The sequence below is a fragment of the Photinus pyralis genome, unplaced genomic scaffold, assembly GCF_008802855.1.
Source record: "Photinus pyralis isolate 1611_PpyrPB1 unplaced genomic scaffold, Ppyr1.3 Ppyr1.4_LG4, whole genome shotgun sequence".
NCBI classification, from domain to species: Eukaryota; Metazoa; Arthropoda; class Insecta; order Coleoptera; family Lampyridae; genus Photinus; species Photinus pyralis.
The window spans coordinates 14,088,592-14,107,531 of NW_022170511.1; the positions used below are offsets into that span (position 1 = coordinate 14,088,592).

The 18,940-nt window shown below is 34.8% G+C and overlaps 1 long non-coding RNA gene across 3 annotated transcripts in view; it reads right to left on the reverse strand.

Annotated features, from left to right (window-relative positions):
* Positions 1 to 17,263, reverse strand: part of LOC116168791 — a 52,705-nt gene extending 35,442 nt beyond the window's left edge. For 2 of the 3 annotated variants that reach the window (XR_004144843.1, XR_004144841.1), the window contains exons 1-3: positions 17,196 to 17,263; positions 16,287 to 16,436; positions 1,225 to 1,279 (exon numbers count right to left, since the gene is read on the reverse strand). This is a non-coding gene — a long non-coding RNA (uncharacterized LOC116168791). Of the gene's footprint in view, positions 1 to 1,224; positions 1,280 to 16,286; positions 16,437 to 16,485; positions 17,174 to 17,195 lie in introns of those variants that run through there. The other variant, XR_004144842.1, reaches the window with a different exon arrangement.
* Positions 17,264 to 18,940: the final 1,677 nt, after the last annotated feature.

Consider the following 18,940-nt stretch of genomic DNA (forward strand, 5'->3'; position numbering starts at 1 on the left):
TTATTGATTGGTATCGGCTGCCTTAGTTACCATGGATACAAGAAACAAAACAATCCTTCCATGGATCCATGGCCTACTATTTAAAAACCGTAAAAATGTTATGGATGTTATGTCAAATGCGAATATCTCCGAAACGAATCAATAGAATTAAAAAATCAAAGCAGATTAGTAATCACGATTAAATTGGCTTTCAAATAATGTGCCATGTGCCATAGGATTCCATTTAAAATTTTAGGGGTTAAGCTCCCTACGTAGAGGGGTGAAGACTTGGGTTCGTGATTTGTATTCCAAAACTTGTCCCCCTCGAATACAAAATTGACGTGTTCGAGGATTTTTCGAAATTTCTAAATTTAATACCCTAAAAGCCCTCTGTATACTTCTCGTTGGGCCACCCTGTATATAAATGATACAAAATCTGTTAAAACTACTGCTCGCATTCTAGCAAAACTAGATTATAAAGTTTGTAGCCAATTTTACATATTACTTTCTTTCTCTTCATTATATGAGCACTCTTCAATAACCGTGTTATTTATTTTTATCATATATATACAAGGAGAAACTTTAATAAGAGCAGTTTATCAGTTATTTAATAATTAAATTTGCCCTATATTCATTTCATTTTTATGAATTCAATAATTCATTTCAGGACACCTCATCTGGCCATATTTTCCTTTGCTCCGGAAAACATCCACTTTCCCGCCTTGGTACATAAATAAGTACTATTTTTTCATAATATGAAGTTATCGTTTTTCATAAAATAAGAGTGCGTGACTTCCGATTCTATAGCCCCAAGTTTGCCATTTTGTAAAAGCATGTAGAAATCAAATGACAGGATCAGGTGGAAGGATGGAATCCGGTTCTTTACAATCGGAAGAAAAAACTTTAATGGCGTTTGTAGTTTGCATTTTTGTGGATAAAAAGATAATGTGAAAATTAAATTGGAAAATTAGAGTAAAATTAAGCACAATACTTTCACCGTTGCTAGCATAGAAAACCATGAACTTTGGCCTGCTACTTACTACCCCTAGAACCAGATGTACGTGAGGTTGGAACATCAAATTAGAGCCTAATGTACATATGACCCTAGCGATTAAACGATAGTGTAGAAAAGGTAATTGTTTTATCGTGATTTTGATCCAACGAATGGTTTCGCCTTAAGATACAGTTAAAAATTAGTGCATTTCCACTAGTTATAAAAACAACAGCTTTGGTATTGTAACTTACCATAAAGGTCGTCACTGTCACTGATTATTCTTCGTCAGGATGAAGACATGTTCATCTGGAAAAGAAAAGAAGTAGTGAAAAAAAAATCAAGAAAGAATAAATTTTGGAATATTATCTTGAAATCACAAGGTCGTGACTACCATTTTCATTCCGTACGAAACTAGGTACTTTCCGCAAATTTCACAAAAGCAGTAATGGAATACATCCACGTTCCCATGACTGTTCAAGTCTTCTATTTTATTCCCTTAAACAGGACGGCAGTCCTATACATTTAAATCGTATGGTAAATCATTTGGAAGCTCATTCACCTTTAATCGTATCCCATATTAATTTTTATTAAGCACAGCTATGCAAGCTTTTTGGGGGAGTCTATGTGTCTGTCTGTCTCGCTTTGGGCGTTTGGCCCTCTGTCCGTGTGTCCGTCCGTCTGTTTGTCTATCAGCTGTATTAAGCTATTTCTCACCCCTGTGGTGGGTAGTTCGGGTAACATTTCTACGTGTACGTGCACTGAAATGGGATGCCTAGAATTGAAAATGTTTGGGATTGAAAACAGGTCGGATTCGAACATTTTGTCGACCGACTGCTAGTAGGATTTAGCAACCGCTGCTGAATACTTTTATCTTCAAACAAATTTCTTTGTTTTAGGACTTCACCATTATTATTGTAGCAGTAGATATAGATTTAGGCAAAAATGATAAAGAAATATATCAACGCGATCCTTGTCCCACTCATCTACAATTCAACCTTGATGGTTTTATGATCAGAATGTTTTGATTAAATCGTGCACCAAGACCATCGCTGGAACGAGCACGAGCGCAGCTTAAGACAAAAAACATGTGATTACTTTGTACGCAAATCAGATTAAACAAAACCAATTACACGTAATCGTATTCTTAAAAGCGTGTACGGTTGATGGTTTACATCTAAAAAAAAACTTGTTAAAGAAAATTTATAGGGGGGTCACTTACTTTTTATGATTAATACGTTTTAATTGTTTAAGGTTATGCAGAACGATTTTGAAGATAATTTAAAGTGAAAAGTTATTCTTATTATAGGTAACAGGTAGGTGTTAAGTTTTGAACCTCCCTGGCCGTGACGAAGCTATCTACAAGTCCATCAATTAAATGTAAACCGACAGCTGTTAGTTCGTCACAGGTGACGTCTCACACATGTCATCCGCCCATACGTCTGTTGATACGCTCATTGTTTTTAATTTAATAATTAATAAATGCCAAAGAAGTGTTGATGGCAAAGCGTAACACTCATTTATTTTTTCACACGTTTCGAGATCGGGATTCCTTTTATTTACGTCTCAATCATATTTCGTCGTTCAATTTTTTTATATTAAAGAATGCTTGTAGTGGACGTGCAAGTATGAAAAGGCGGTATCGAGTAGTTTTAGATTTTCACGGCACGAAACGCGAAAGCTCCCGCTGGGACGGAACGTAATTATCGGCGAGGTGATTGACGATTGCTCTCGGTCGGTAAATCGACACCCCCTAAACCGGCCCTGGTGGCACACCGCAAAGAAATTCCAAGGAGATTCAACTTTTTTGAATATCTTCGACGTTACGCAATCGTAAATATCTGCGTTCCCCAAATTGATACGAGTACACAACAGTAATGTGGAATTACGCTAAAATGGCTTACTCATTGATTCTAATAAATTAAATTATGTAGGTAATTATGTAACACTAAATACAATTAATTGGTACGTTATGTGGTTAGACAGAAAATTATAATATTGCCGGCATACTGTTTGACAACCACTATTTAAGGTGTTAAAAACACTGTTAAGTCTTCCTGGCCGATCTAAAAATAACCCAACGTTTGTGACTTGCGTATTTTTTCGACTAATTTTTTTTTGGGTTCGTTACTCATTTGTAACCATCTACCTACTCCTCCTAAAATTGGACGGGTTAAGTTTAATAAAATGCAAATTGTAATTATGGAAAGGTAGCGTATATCAATCAATTATAGGTGTTAAGGGATAATTTGTTTTTTTTCATTATTGTTAATACTAATAGTGAAATAAAAATAAAAGCTTCATTATTTTATGGTATGTATTATCACCGTCTTGACAATAACGCATAAGAATTCGATACACGAAAATGTATTTTAATAATTACTTTTCCAAATGATACAGTCCCCGCAGTTACTAAGGCTACAAGTATAAATTGAAACAACCTACTTAATATGGCACTGCATACTTAATTATACAGGGTGTAGAATTGGTTTAAGCACCATAGGGATTTCAATGCTAATTTTTTTATATTGGAATGTTTTCTTCCCTAATTAATTTAGAGTAAATTTGTAAATAAGGTTCTTGTAGCTTGAAAAATTCTGCGTGGGTAAGGTTAAGACACAAAAAACTATCACAAGAGAAATCAGCGTAATACAAGAGTCGTTGGCTGTGACACTAAATTTCGTGTAAAATACAGCAGGAAGTATTCAGATTCAACCCTCCATACCTACTGTTAGAGCTATGAGCACATCGGGGGGTGCCCGGTACTGACACGCATTCAGCATCAGGATTCAGGGTATCGTACATTTTTCCTGAGTACTGATTTCAGACATTTACAGTAGTAGGTACCACTATAAAAAGTCTTAATAATTTTTCCAAAAAAAAGCCTTCGTCAGTAAAACTTTACCGCAATTGGAATATAACTAAATCTTAAACACCTACAAGATTAAAGCGAGATAGGAAGAGAGGTTTCCCCATAAATTAATTTTTAAAATATACGATTACATGACGTATAAGTTAATATTATAAATATCTAGGTGCCTTCCATCGTAAATCAACTGTAAACGTATACACAGTTCACAAAATTAACAACCGCGTCTACTGTTTTACGTGATAAAATTAATAAAAACCACTTTGGCTACCTGTTATTTAATCTTATATCCTCGAAACTGCTACCGTTTTATTTTTAAGTTACGTACCATCTTAACATTACACTCTAAGGCAATTAGTCAAATTCATTCCCCAAAAAATTATTTATTCATACAACTTTTTACTTACATTATTCATGGACCATGCTACAAATACAGTTTTTCAAGATAAATGCCCGTAAACACATTCATCTTGCACTCGGAGTTTATTGTAGATTAGGTCAAGATAATAAGAGTGGAGTATCATAAATTTCATTTTCGGAATACCTATAAGATTCAATATTTTATACTGAATTTGTCTTGTTATATGGGGCGCACTATAAAGAATGCGGCTCGTGAATTTCAACATAATTTAAAACTTAAAAATCTCGCTGAATTCCTAAGACACTAATTACAATCCTGACACCTGTCAACTCCTTCATTGTGACAAAGGTCAACTTTTTCTCTTACAGTTCTGGAACGATCATCAATACTTCTGAAGTAGTCTGATCACTGCTTTTTGCCTCGGATAAGCCATAGGTTACTTGTTTCTTTTCGGTTGAACATTATAACAAACAAAATTATATAGGAATTAATACATATAAGTAAAATGAACGTGAAGAGCAGTGAATATAAACAACTAAATAATAACTTAACGTGCGATTTATATGATAAAGATAAATATATAAGATAGAAACAATACATGAAGTGTTATGTATTAGAGAAGCTAAATAACTAACCTAACCTAAACTAACTCAACTGCAAATATTAAAAGAAGAGAAGATAAGTTAAAGAAAAACAGGTGTAGTGCAATACGTTTTGTAAGTGCGTTGTTCTTTCGCAATTAAGATTTCATTAATTTATTTAATTGTTATCGAACAATTATGCGGGGTATGTAAACGGACCTTGTTATATAAATCGTGTGTTTATTCGAACCCAGATAAAGGTCTCATGGATAATTGTAATTAATTGTTTTGATCCGTACCCAAAGTATATTTCAAGTGTCTTAAAAACTTGTTTAAGTAATCATTTTGTAATTTATGAATTTGATCGTGGCCATTATGTGCCTTAGAATTTGGAATTTGAAGTCAAGATTGAAATTTTTCATTGTGCTGGGATTCAGATGTGTGCTGGAAAATTTTAATAAGAAAAACAAACTAGGTTTAAGGTGTTTTGTGTATGGTTCACTTTAGTCGGGCCATTGCACACAACATTATTTTATTTTCTCGCCCAACGTGGGACATTGCACTTATTTTTTATGCGGCGTGAATGTTAGGGTCACACGTCACATATTTATCGAAACGTATTTACGCAAATGGAGATTTTTTTTCATTGTTTAGAGATAAAGTTATTTTCATAGAATTCCTTATGTGGTTAACCACGTTTCTGTTTTAGGTTATGCTATATGTGTTAATTTAATTACCTATTTTTCTTTTATCTATATCGCAATCCGAAACTCATTTATTAATGGGGTATTTAAGTTTGAATTAATTGGATTTTAGTCTGAAATTGGTGTTGTAGTTTTTTGGACGTGTCCTGTAACGACCATTAAACAATACCATTTTCTTATGGAATGCTAACACTAGTTCACCAACCTAGATTGATATGTGCTGCTTGGCTGGACTTCATCTAAGCATAGTAAAATTGTCTTATAATGAAATTTTTGAAATGTCGCAGCAGCTGCCAAAGTGCAGGTAATCTTTAATTACCTTTGTCACTTTATCCAGAAATGCCCAAAACCATTTGAAGGAGAGGCCGTATAACAAAATTAGAAAATGAGCAAATTACAGTACTCTTTCTTCCTGCAGTTAATAACTCAGGTTAGATTAGACTTGAGCAGTTTACCTTACATTCTATAAAGTAAGTAAGATTCGGTTTGCAGTTCCATTTGGTACGAAAATTTATTACCTACTTTAATTCCATATTCGGTTCGCAAAACAAATCAACCAGAGAACCAAGTTATTTAATTCACAGCCCTTGGCAGAATGAAAAATTTTATTATCCGAATCTGAATTCGAATCAACCCCCTTCGTTAATGTAGTTGATGTTCAATTTAGTATAACCATTGAATAAAAACACTTATTTTTTATTCAATGGTATAACTGAGGGCAACTCCTTATATACGAACATTTAAAGTACATACAGATACATGTAATATTAGCTAAATAAAATTGCAGATTGTGCAGTTGCCAATTTTTCAAAGTCAACGTTTTCGAATTTGCTTTCATTTGCAGAACTACAATCCGTTGTAGTACTACTGATAAAATTTTCATATTTCCCACCAAAGGAGCACAACCACAAAATCTATATTTTTTCACCTCTTTATTTGCCCCAAATAGATCTACGTAACGTAATGTAATTAAATTAACAAGTCAGAATAGTCATTAAAAAAGTGCGCTGTTGGGCATTCAGCCTGTTTTCTTAATTCAATTAGTGAGGACATGGTGATGTTGATATATTGTGATAATTGCAAATGACATTTAATTCTTGAACATGTAGCTATTGTGTTTGGTGCATAAATATCAATTTTGATATCTTTCTGCATGCATTAAGTTTAATATAGGAACGATATTGATCACAATAACATGTGACCAAGAAATTCTTTAATTTTTAGAGTAGTTCGCGTGGCATTATTTAAATCGTGACTTGCTCTTTTTCACATAAATCAATACGATAAGACAGAATACTTAGCGTTTAATAAAATGCAGGGAAGTTATCCTTGCGACAGTATTATTATTCTTTTGGTTGTTTTTGGTACCACACTACAATGACAGATTTCATGAGTTCCACTCTCCTCAAAAGTAACCTGTCCACCCTTACATGATTAATTCACCTCTAATGTAGGTACATCCTGCGTGTAATTTATTGAAACTATATTAAAAAGTCCCATGTAATTATCAACTACCAACCGTAATAAGGCCCGCAACTCATATAAGCAATTTCGCCGACTGCAATTACCAATCGAAATGATTGACATTAAACACCATCATTTATCTCCATTAATCCTCTAATAAGCAATCAACATCAGAAAAATTGTCAAAAAATTTTTATCTTTAAATTATACATCTTGTACCAGTTTTTTTTCGTTCGCGCCTACAAACTCAACACGCGAATAATTAAAGGATCGAGTCCGCGTAGGGTTTACCAATAATTCCAGTTTGGTCATTAGCATCTATGACCGACCTCCGTTTTTGACGTGGATAAATAAGAAATGCCAGCACCTATATATGTGCCTCATCTTCAGACGAATTTATCTACCGTCAAACGCTAAGTACTAACCATTACTTTGATGATAAAATATGTACACGCTCCTTTATGATTAATTTAAATATTTTTTACTATCTAATTACGGATACCACCTTAACCTAGGACTCGTGGTGTAAAAAATATAAACATTTGCAATTACCGCGGTTGTTGAATTATTATCATTCTATTAATTTTAACGAAGTAAATAAATTCGATAATGAGTTGTAAATTAAGAAATGGCAATATGGAATAATTTATCATTAGTGTTAGATATAAAAAGGAAGAAGAAGAGCTGCTGTCAAATTAGACTCTTCGCGTCTTAAATTAATACGTGCAATATCATTAGCGTTCGTCGCCGAGTTACATCGGCTTAATTACATGCAGTTTGTAATATGAAATTACAGCTGGAATTACGTGCCAAGATCGCAACTTAATGTGGTTAGTAACACGAGTTTATAGTTTTCATTCTTTAGCTTCAGAAGATAATGGGTAGGTATAATAGGTATGCGTATGGTGTTGAAGCTTTTATAATGAGGTGATTTTGACGCTTTCTCTGATTTTTTAACTATCGAATTATGTGTGACATATAGTGATGTGACAATGGTGTTCGCTTCTCATTAGTTCATCGTCATCTTTTGGAAAACGCCCAGTAATTTCCTAAACGTCGCTTATTCTTAGTATAAGCGTTGAGTAAACTCATATTTAATTACTCAATGGTATAAGTCTGTCAAATTTGGTATCAGTATTATATACGCTGTTTTCTTAAAAGCATGATCACTACTCAAAGCTGCTACTTTTCTAAATCTCTGCACGGGATACGTTTACACTAGCTTTATCCTTACTTGAGGATGTCTAGATCTTGTAGGTAATCCTCCCCTCTGGATCTTTGACCTCAATTCCTCATGAGATGGAAGGAATTTATATGTTGTCAAAGAATGTGTGAAAAATCCATTAGTGTCATAACGAACAATTATAGAAGCATTGAAGCATAACTTCCGTAAGTCTCACTGAGATATTCTACGCCAAAAGTTGTATAACCCAAAAATGCCATCGGGTTTAGTATGAAAAAGTAAGCAACTTCTTCGTTATTTTGAACAAGAACGAGAGTTTCATTTCACAGAGAGTTTTAATATTAACCTGTGAATACTTGAGCAGTGATTTCTATTTTACAAATATATAAATCCGGAAAACCTCTAGAAAGTCCAATAACAAGAAACACGTCAGAGTCTCAGCGATTTTGGTTGTTTCACACAAGCAGATATTCGGAACTGCATCTACGACATGATCCATCACAGTCAGTTAAAACACACGTTGAATTGTTGAATGTAGGATAGTTTTTAAAACAACGTCTTACTCTTCAATCCTTTTTGTTCTAAAAGAGAAAGAGGCATTTCATGGGTTCAAAAGTTGTTGCAAATATTGGTTCCCTATTAAAAAGGAGGTTCCAAGCTTTAATGGAGTTACCCAATATGGCACTATCAAGAGTCCATTTTTTAAATGCGTGTGTAAAAAAATGTAATCTGACACTGGATGCCCATGTGTCCCTATGGATGAAACGTGGGTATTTGAAAATGGAACAATACGTCATGGCAAGATGACAGTGCAAAAGTGTAGGAAAAATTAAACACAAGGGATGCAGGTAACATACTGGTATTCATGAGAACAATAGCATCTTATAACTATTGTCTGGTTTTACATGCCTGAAACATGAATGATTTTGTTACTGGAACATCTTCAAAAGCAAATGCGGTGTTTTAAAATGCATGGAGAGATCGAAAAGGAACGTGTATCCGGGCTTTGAAAAAGGACTAAAAATGCCCTAACATTCCCCCTGAAATGCGGTTTAAAGGTTTTCGAGAACCTTGTATAACGTTCCCTGAACTTTTTAGGTCCTTTGCAAAACAGATTCTATAAAAGCCTGACATAGGAGTCTCTGATAGGTGCCTATGAAGCTCTTTATAGTACCTGAATGTTCCACGTGCATCCAAAGCTCTGTTTAGACCCCTAAGGAGTTCTGCAACGGACCTAAACAGCTCTTCGGGGACACCTTTGAGAGTTTCGTAGAGACTTGGAGTGCTGTAACCGGTTATGTTGACTAGAGCCTAGAAAATTTCCAAAAACGTGTATTTCAAAATCAGCATAAATCTTTTCTAAAGCCCCCAAAAAACCTCCGTGCGCTATCTAGAACCACATGAGCCAAAAACCCGGACGAGACATATATTGAAAGAATACAGAAAGCTCTGTAAAACCTACATAATGCCTAGAAAGATCTGAAAGAGCCGTAGCTGTAAATGATTTTACTCAAAATCGTCCTGAAACTTTCATTTTCTTGCCTACTCTTTGTCAGGAAATTTTACTTTCCACGACAGAGGTAGAACCAGACTACGTTTACTGCCGCTTATCATGGACTCGGAAATTAAAGTACTCGGCCCCAAAGGGTCCTCGTACTTCAATATTTCCTCGCCCGTAATGTGTCATTTTCCTTACTTTTATGTAAATAACTATAGAGAGTTCTGAAATGTCCCAGAAAAGCTCTACATAAGCGATCAAATGCTCTGAAAGGACCTTACAAAGTCCTGAGAGCAGATCCTGAGAGGTTATGGAAGGTCAACGATTTATTTTCTCTATTACGAAGAACTTGTTATTATTGTTCACAGTATTACGTGTTGGAGAACGGGCAGGGATTGGAAACTTCCTGTCACGTTTTCTTTCCGGTAATTTCTTCGTTCGGCACGCTTGTCGAAAGCAGCTAATGGTGTGTTAATTTCCTCAAGGTGAATTGTATATTCAATTAGAAGCTTTTCTATCTTTGAAGATTCACCTGTATTTTTGTGACTTCGAAGTTTGAGTTATATTTCGAATTACACCTATCTCGTTATCATAAGAGCCAGTTAAAAGATTGGCCACTGATCAAGGTAAGTTAGTTTACTGGAAGGAGGCCGGAGTCTCTAGGGCACCATTGCTCATAAAACCTTCGGTAACACACTTGCCATTAAGTCACTTTATTTCCAGATATCTGGTCGCAGTGGAGGCGCCCACATTGACCGTCGGAGAATGGCACGGGGCTATATTTAGTGGCTTCGGCTTACTTTACGTGGGACTCCGTAGATGCGCCTACGCTATAGACGAAAGCGCTCATTGGCCACTGAAACATGGAGGAAAGTTAACCTTGTCCTTGGCTGCGGCGCCAACGCGGAATACCTGGTATAAGGTAAGTCGTTCTCGGAAACATTCACTCAACCTCAACCTAAATAGTTAACAGGGGCACTACTTGGGGCAAATATAAACGGCAGGGCGTGACGCCTTACTCTTAAACCGTCAGGGTCCCTCAACTGTTGGACAGTGGAGGACTTTTCTGCTTTTCTGCCTCTAATGATCTACCAGACTCTTACAAAAAGCATATCAAGTCAGTTGTCCATGAAAAACCAATGGACTTGCAAGGAAGGAAATCCGAAATGAAGAAGACCAGGCGCAAATTCTGTGATTAATATGATTCCAGCATCCTCTCGCCTGCAAAAGATTCTATAAAAAGATCATTCAAATGACATTGGAAACCTTCGAACTGTTGATGGCAGTCATGGAAACAATCGAGTACTAATTGAATCGCTTTCCACTTTCCAAGCTCTCGCTCAATTGTGGCTGACGAAGGTAGAGGGTTACAAACGTGATCAGCCTCAGCTCGTTTCTGCTAAAGGGAATGGAAAAGGTCCTTAACCAATTTGAGAAGCGACTTTCTACAGAATCAATCGCTTTACCCTCAACAAAAAGTGTGGACTTTACTCAGTTTAGTGCCTGAACACCCTATATTCCTTAACCTTACGTATATAAAAGGTGTTTTAACTAAAATTTGCACCCTTAACTTTTACCTAAGTCTTTTTTGAGAAGCTGTATTAATTTGTATTAAAAGTAAGACCAAATTATTCTGGTCTTGCATTTTCTAACCTAAACTATAACACAAATTTGGATTTCCATCGCTTGATTCAATGAACAATAAGATTGTATTACTTATAGTTTTCGTATTGTTAGCATGGAAGGAGCTTCCAAATGATCACACTTGATTTTTTAAACCCTGCATAGGAGAGCAGATGAATGATTTGAGAGTGAGGGGAAAGTTGGGACCCCCTTTCAAGTAAATATGACGTGATGTTTTTCAGTATAGTTTGTAAATTTTCTTTTATTAATTTTTCGGAAATTGATTAGTGGGATGTTCAAATTTTAGTACAACTCACTGGATTTTCTACACAGAAAATTATTACCAGACCTCAAAACAATACTAGAACAATCTAAGCGCATATACCTACAAGGATTTATTAATTAAAATGTTTGAATCCAATGTAATCCTCTTCTAAACGGCATGTTCCCACTATTTGTTTTTCACGTTCCTTTTCTCTTAATTTAAACCCGTTGGCACTTTTAAACTTTTGAATTACACGTCTGCCCATTTATCTTTTACTGCTTGGTTTCGAGAACATTAATTCGTTACTGTTGACCATCACTCGCTCGTGTTACTTTAATATATAGGAAAACCAGGATTCGGATTACATAAAAACAGGAACCTAACAGGCATTTAATCAAGCTAATGAAGATAATGGCATTTCCTCGTCTTCTAGAATTTACACGAAATGTTGCATTTTTAATTTTCCTAATGGCTGATGGCGGTGGTATCTACACATAAGTATCTACACAACGCTATTTTACGAAGAACACTAAAATCTTGGACGCAATTCATATTCTGTCGCCTAAAATACTACATTTGACGAAATTAAAAAATAGGTTCATTAAATCGTACCTAGGGAACGGAAACAGGAAGTTAATCTGCAACTGCACGTAGATATATTGACCGGTAGCCGAGCGGAACTTCCGGTGGACCGGAAACATAAAAAGAGACCGACCGCAATTGCTCTCAGGTTTAGCAAGACCTCGCTTTTGACAAATACACTTTAACTCAAATTTCCAGAAAGGAAAGACGTTAATCATTCGAACACTAACGGTCCGTGTGATTATTTTTTCTCCGGCACTTACGTGAAGGTGGCTGCGATTAGAATGTTAATAGGATGATATGACACATTCCGATCGTTGGCAGTTAGAAGGAAGTGCCGCCTTTTCGTGGTAACCTCTGACCATCGCTGGCACCTGCCATCAGATAGAGATATCATTACAAGTGATTGCTGTTGAATAGTTGCCTTTTGTTAGACTTATCCTACGTTCATGCCGTAAGATTCGCGCGGTCGCGCTATAATGAATTATGATGTGAATTTTCGCGGTGGAATTACTGTTTCGCTTTCTCATTTGAAAAACATTCTAATCCAGCTTCCACGCAGCTAGAAAAATGTAGTCCACTAAACTAAACCAACATTTTACTGTCTTGCATAGCCCAGTACTCTCAAACACCCTATCTGTTTATCTGTGCAGTATTAGGAACAGGATAACTTTAAGAATGAATTCTATTTTGATGTCGTAAGCTTGTTCACCGTCTCTCATCTGTTAAAATTATGGCAAAAACGTCACGGGGAGCTTGCTTATGACTTTCATTGCCTTACCATCCAATCTACTCTCCAGATTTCGCACATTTTGCAACTTATTCTCAAAAATTTGAAGGGTCAAAGATTTTGGAAGAATGAAGATACCTGTGAAGTTGAGGAGACATTTGCATTAAATACGATACCTAACTAACTAATGTGGATGGATTTGAAAACTGGTACACATGGATTACAATAAGCCCGCTTCAGACCAATTATTTTCAGTGAAACTGTCTAAGAAATTTGTCCAGTGTTGTTCATATCAAATTTTGTCCTGAAAATGTGAAAACTGTTTTTTTTATAGAACCCCTCTTTTTTTGGTTCATCAATGGATATTCTACACCAAACAACAAAGGCAGTTTGTAAAATTAAATTACTGTATCTGAAATCAACGAAGTATACAGGGTGGGTCATTAGTACGTGGGTGGAAGATTGTGGGTTTATTAACATATGTCGAAGTATGTTGAAAGACTCTTATGGCAACAACCTAAACATATTTTCAACGAAATTCCAATTGTTATACAGGGTCATTTATATCAAAGTTGCATTTTTTAATAGAACCCCCTGTATATTTTACTTATTTCAACCGGTTGATTGCGATCGACCGTTTGAGCACCACTGTCTTAGAGCATTGATTTGTTTTAAGGAAATTTTGCTATTATTAATCGTTTTTTCGTTTGTGTTTCTAGTTTAGAAAGCAGCTGCCGGATATTAGTAATTTATTTTTAGTTTCTTTTTTCATATTGATCTGGATGGATTATTTGGTTTTGTAAAACAATTTCCACATTTTTTCTGATTTTGTAATTTTGAATTTTAGTTTAATTTTGACATCAATTGGCATTACGCATGTAATTGTTGTTAAGGAATGGTTTTTATAAACAAATCTAAAATGTTGCTGAGGATATTTCTTTGGGCCGAGTTTATTTGTTTTTTATTTTACGTGTTACCCAAAAGTTATCTTGAATTTTCTAGTATAAAAGTCCGCATAAACGTTCTTTCAGGTTTTGTACAAAACTTAGTCGTACAAACGGCATTTCAAAAGTTAGGGCTTAAAACGGATCCTTACAGCATCCTTTTTTTTGTCAATTGGTCTTGTAGCAGGTAATGTGGTCTTGTAAATATTTTCTTTAAATTTAAATCGTTAAATTTCGTTAAATTTAATAAATAGGTGTAGCAATTTAAATTGTTTAATTCGCAGATGATAGAAGGCTACCATACATTGTCGATAGGTACAGCTAAGACATATTTTTTATTTGAGTTTTTTTACTTGTTTCAAGAGTTCTATTATAGCGTTTTTCGTTGATCTACGTAAACTGAGTTACGTCAATTTATTTTCCTTTTCTAAGAAGTAATTCACCTACCGTTTATTAATTTTTGCGGTATCTCTCCAAAGCAAGACAGCAATATTATTGGGCGATGGTTTGAAGTATCTAGAAAAGGGGCGTTATAAATGTTTTTAAATTTTCTAATTTTCTAATAAAATTATAAATTTGTTTATAATTTCCGCGTTAACCTTATCGGGGGCTTGGTGTTTTCTTTTTGTTTAAAAATAGCGTTTTTAATCGCACTATGGGTAAATTGTTATAATTTGGAGTGGTATTTTTTGAAATTGTTCTTTCTAAAATTTCATCAATCGCCCCCCCCCCCTTTCTCAATGGCTCTTCATTTCAGGGTTTACTTATAAACCCTTTGACTCTTTCTTCTTTGTATTTTTGTTTTAAGATTTCCCAATTTTCCAAATTTCATTTGTTTTGATATTTTTTCTATGATCCATAACCTATTGCTTTTTGTTTGTTAGGTTTGTATTCCACCATCCGGTATACAGGATGCCCTTTATGTATGGAATATAGTATATATCTCGGTAAATATCGAATGTATTTTTCGATATGAAAGTTGTTTAACATTTTATTTCCCATAATAAAGCAGCATTCAGTTGTTTTTATTTCAGAAAACAAATGAGTAAGGAAAAACAATTGGGTTTTTTTAAATGGCGTTGCACCCTTTCATTAGGCTCCTTGATATAGATTTTTTTTCTCTTTTCGATGATATAACATGTTAGTACCCGTATTCGAGAAAAATTTTCCAAAAAATCTATTATAATTAGATCGATAACATTAATCCAGATATCCTACATCACAATAAAACAAATGAACGTGTACGTTTCTTATTAAACTTTGAAAACAAAACGAAATTAGCAGTAAAGTGGCTTTCAGCGCAACGAATGTTCATAATATTCACCATTAACTGCAAGGCAGTGGCATAACCTATCATAAAAAGCCTGAAATAATCACCGTTTTTTGAAAATGGTCAAAATTCCATTAAATGTCGACGTTTTAGATTATTGTAAGCAACTTTTGAAGAATAAAATTTTGTTTAATAAAATTTTTTCCGTCTGTATGTACGTGCGGTACTTTGTCAAATTTCCCAGATGGCTCGACGGATTTTGAAAAAAATTTTGCGACCCCAAATGGCACCTAACTTTTTTTCAAATAGCAACGAAAATGTTTTTATTAAATTTTTCGAAAGACTTTCTTTGTCTGTGCACAACCTACAAAAATTATGTCATAGTTAAAAAACTAAAAATGTTTTTTTGGCAAAAATTTTGGCGTATACAGGGTGGTTCAAATTCGTAGTTCACCATTGGGATCCCCGCAACGGTGAGAAATATAGTGTACGTTAAATGAGGGCAAAGTTGCCCCTTTTTTTTTAAAAAAAAGAAGGCGCACTTATATTCTTCAAAATTCTTTGAAAATAAATGACGTATCACCGAAAAACTGAAAATGTTACATTTTAAACGGTCGAAAAATTTCAAAAACGAATTTTAGTTTTCTTATTTTACATTAAAAAAAGTTCCAAGGGTCCCGTGTTAAAAGTAGGCAAGCGAAAAGTTTTCAGGTTGCATATGCATACAATTTGGGTAAATGCGTGTAAGTTGTTTTTTTGTTGCTTCCACCATTCCAATACTTATTACTTGTTTTGTAACAGCCTAGTAATGTTCATCCCTTAATCTGTTCTCAGAAAATTAACAAAACATATTGCTTAGTTATAGGCAAGCGGTGGCTTTGGTTATAGTTAGAATCACGCACAAAAAATGAATATAATGGATTTTTACATGGTCGTTGTACATGACACAAACTATTGTTTTGTACTGCCACGATGAAAATTTGTGGAAAGTAAAATTTCTTGTTCCAACTCTATAATAGAAGTTGTGCTTGTGTCACATGTGTTGCTCGGTGCCCTAATTTAGAACTTTCAATCGCACTCTTAAATTTTTAATTAAATATTTCGATAAGTATTTATTACAATAGCTAATTAGTCGCCCAATTACTAGCGTGTACGTTGCAGATGAGCGTCTGCAGAGTATGAATGAATTAAGTATTCTTCCCCCTTGCCCACCGGGACACAAAAAGAACTGAAATTTCTTACCAGAGAATCTTTGATGGGCATTCCAATCTAAATATCAGCGTATCAGTATACAATGGATCTGCCTTAGAAGAAGGTCCTTGATCAAATGGTCAATGATGCTGAGAAATTTCGCAAAAGTTTTACGATTGGATCCATGCTAACTTTTGCACCCTGAAAAAGAATTAATAAGTGTACTTAATAATGAATAAATATTTACAACTTTTCAGCTTTCCCCTTTGTTATCTCAAAACAAATAGGTGATTAGATATGGCCGATTTGATCAATGATTACAAGCACGAGAGAACAATAAGTTGAGGTTTGGAATATGCGAATTTAATTATTTCCCAATCACTACATATTGAAGGAAGTTTCTAACCAAATTCGAAGGTACCCTCACCGCAATAAACATAGGCCAATTATTTACCTCCGTTACACATTTGTAATCGTACGTGAATTTCTATCAATCAATCAAAACGTATATGGGCGAAATCGGTTTCGGAGAGGAACTAAACGTAAAGAAAGTACCTATAAATTATGTCCAACCCTCTTTATTTACGACCCTATAATTAACTATTCGAAAACAAATTAGGAGTTTTTGGATCTCCCACAGATCTTTAACGGTGCACGAATGCGGGGGGTTTCTCGAAGTTTCCCTTCCCTGAAAATGGTAGAGATGGGTGCAGTGCGTACGTTGCAATGTTAATTTGTTCGCAGTTCGAATCCCCCAACTGTTTAAAGCGCGAAATCTTATTCCTCAGTAGTTCAGTTTCAGGAACAATTATTTCCATCTCATGGATTAATGCATTTCTAATGTGTTAAGGTAAATGTTAAACGAGGCTTTAGGTACATTGGACACGACAGACTTCGTGGAACCGCACACCGGGGTGTTAGGGACCATAACTACAATTAGTCAAGCCACATATAACTTACACTGACGGGTCGTGATGTCAACTTCGTCAACGATTGATTTTTACGATTTCTGGGGATCGATGTATTACGACAATTGCGATTTTACACTACGTGCACTCGTATTTATTGACGGTACGTGGAATGTTTCATGACACGTATAATATTTAATTGAGTTACATATAGGAAGCACATCATCAAATCCATTTCGAACCGAGAAGTTCGAATTTGTATGTCCAGTGATTCGGTTAAAATGACTAAAACGTGTTTTGCGGTAAATTAAAATTTATAACAATGAATGTTTTAAACGAAGCTGCACACTTCCGAATCGAATTAGCATCGCAGGTGGATGAGGAAAATGTATGGGACATTACAGATATTTTTAGTCTCAAATGATGCCGCATTCGAAAGTAAATCAAGTCAAATCGATTGTAAATTGTAATTATTACGTGTCAAAAATTTTAATTTCTTTATTCCACTAGTAAGTTTAGTTACCTATTCAGTAGTGGACTATCCACAGTTGACACATCAGGCTTAACTTAGGGGTTAGATGAGTTGGGATTTGAGTTCCACTTGTTATGGAAGTCCGAATAGTGGAATTTTTCTAATCATGAATGATATTTTCAAGCGCCAGTTTATCGTAGGTATTATGTATATTTATTTATTTATTTATTTATTGTTACAAACTACACAGGGCACAGCCCTAATTACGTAGCAGGTGTCTATTATCTATTAATTAAGGGTTGCTGAATAATAAGTATATAAATCTAATATATTATGTTATCAAAAATCTCTAAACCTTCCCCATATAGTTTTATTCGTTGAAGTTTTTAAAGTTAAAAGCGACTATAGTTTCGGCGTACTGCCATCATCAGGCGATGTGAAAGTTAACAGGAAAACGGTAAATTACAAACGTTGAAGACGGATAAGACGAACATGTTGTTTTTTTAATTATTAACTGGCCGAAGCCAAGTGAAAAAACCTGAAGGGTGGTTAAAACGGAAAGGTTGTCCTAAGTTTCAAGACGAATTATTATCAAGCCTTGTTAAGACAACCAACCGGAGGGTTGAATTATTACATTAAAGTTGGATTAACACATTTCAAAAGAACGGGGGGAAAAAATAAACTTATAAAAGTATGATTGTCAATCATTTCGAGACATGCCGTCTGCATGATCTCGAATTTAAACTTTACTTAAATAATTTAAATATGTAGTCACCTCAATAGTTTCAATACTTTTATAAGTTTATTTTTTTTTCCCCCCGTTCTTTTGAAATGTGTTAATCCAACTTTAATGTAATAATTCAACCCTCCGGTTGGTTGTCTTAACAAGGCTTGATAATAATTCGTCTTGAAACTTAGGACAACCTTTCCGTTTTAACCACCCTTCAGGTTTTTTCACTTGGCTTCGGCCAGTTAATAATTAAAAACAACATGTTCGTCTTATCCGTCTTCAACGTTTGTAATTTACCGTTTTCCTGTTAACTTTCACATCGCCTGATGATGGTAGTACGCCGAAACTATAGTCGCTTTTAACTTTAAAAACTTCAACGAATAAAACTATATGGGGAAGGTTTAGAGATTTTTGATAACATAATATATTTCAACCCCCATTTCGAGGAACGATGGATCCAACTCAAAAAAAAATAATAAATCTAATAATGACATTCAACTAAAAAATGCTACAAACTTTCACCTACAAAAAATTAAAAATATATGATACTGTTGGGGTGTAAGAAGCCCTACTAATTTTTTTTTCTTTTATCCTT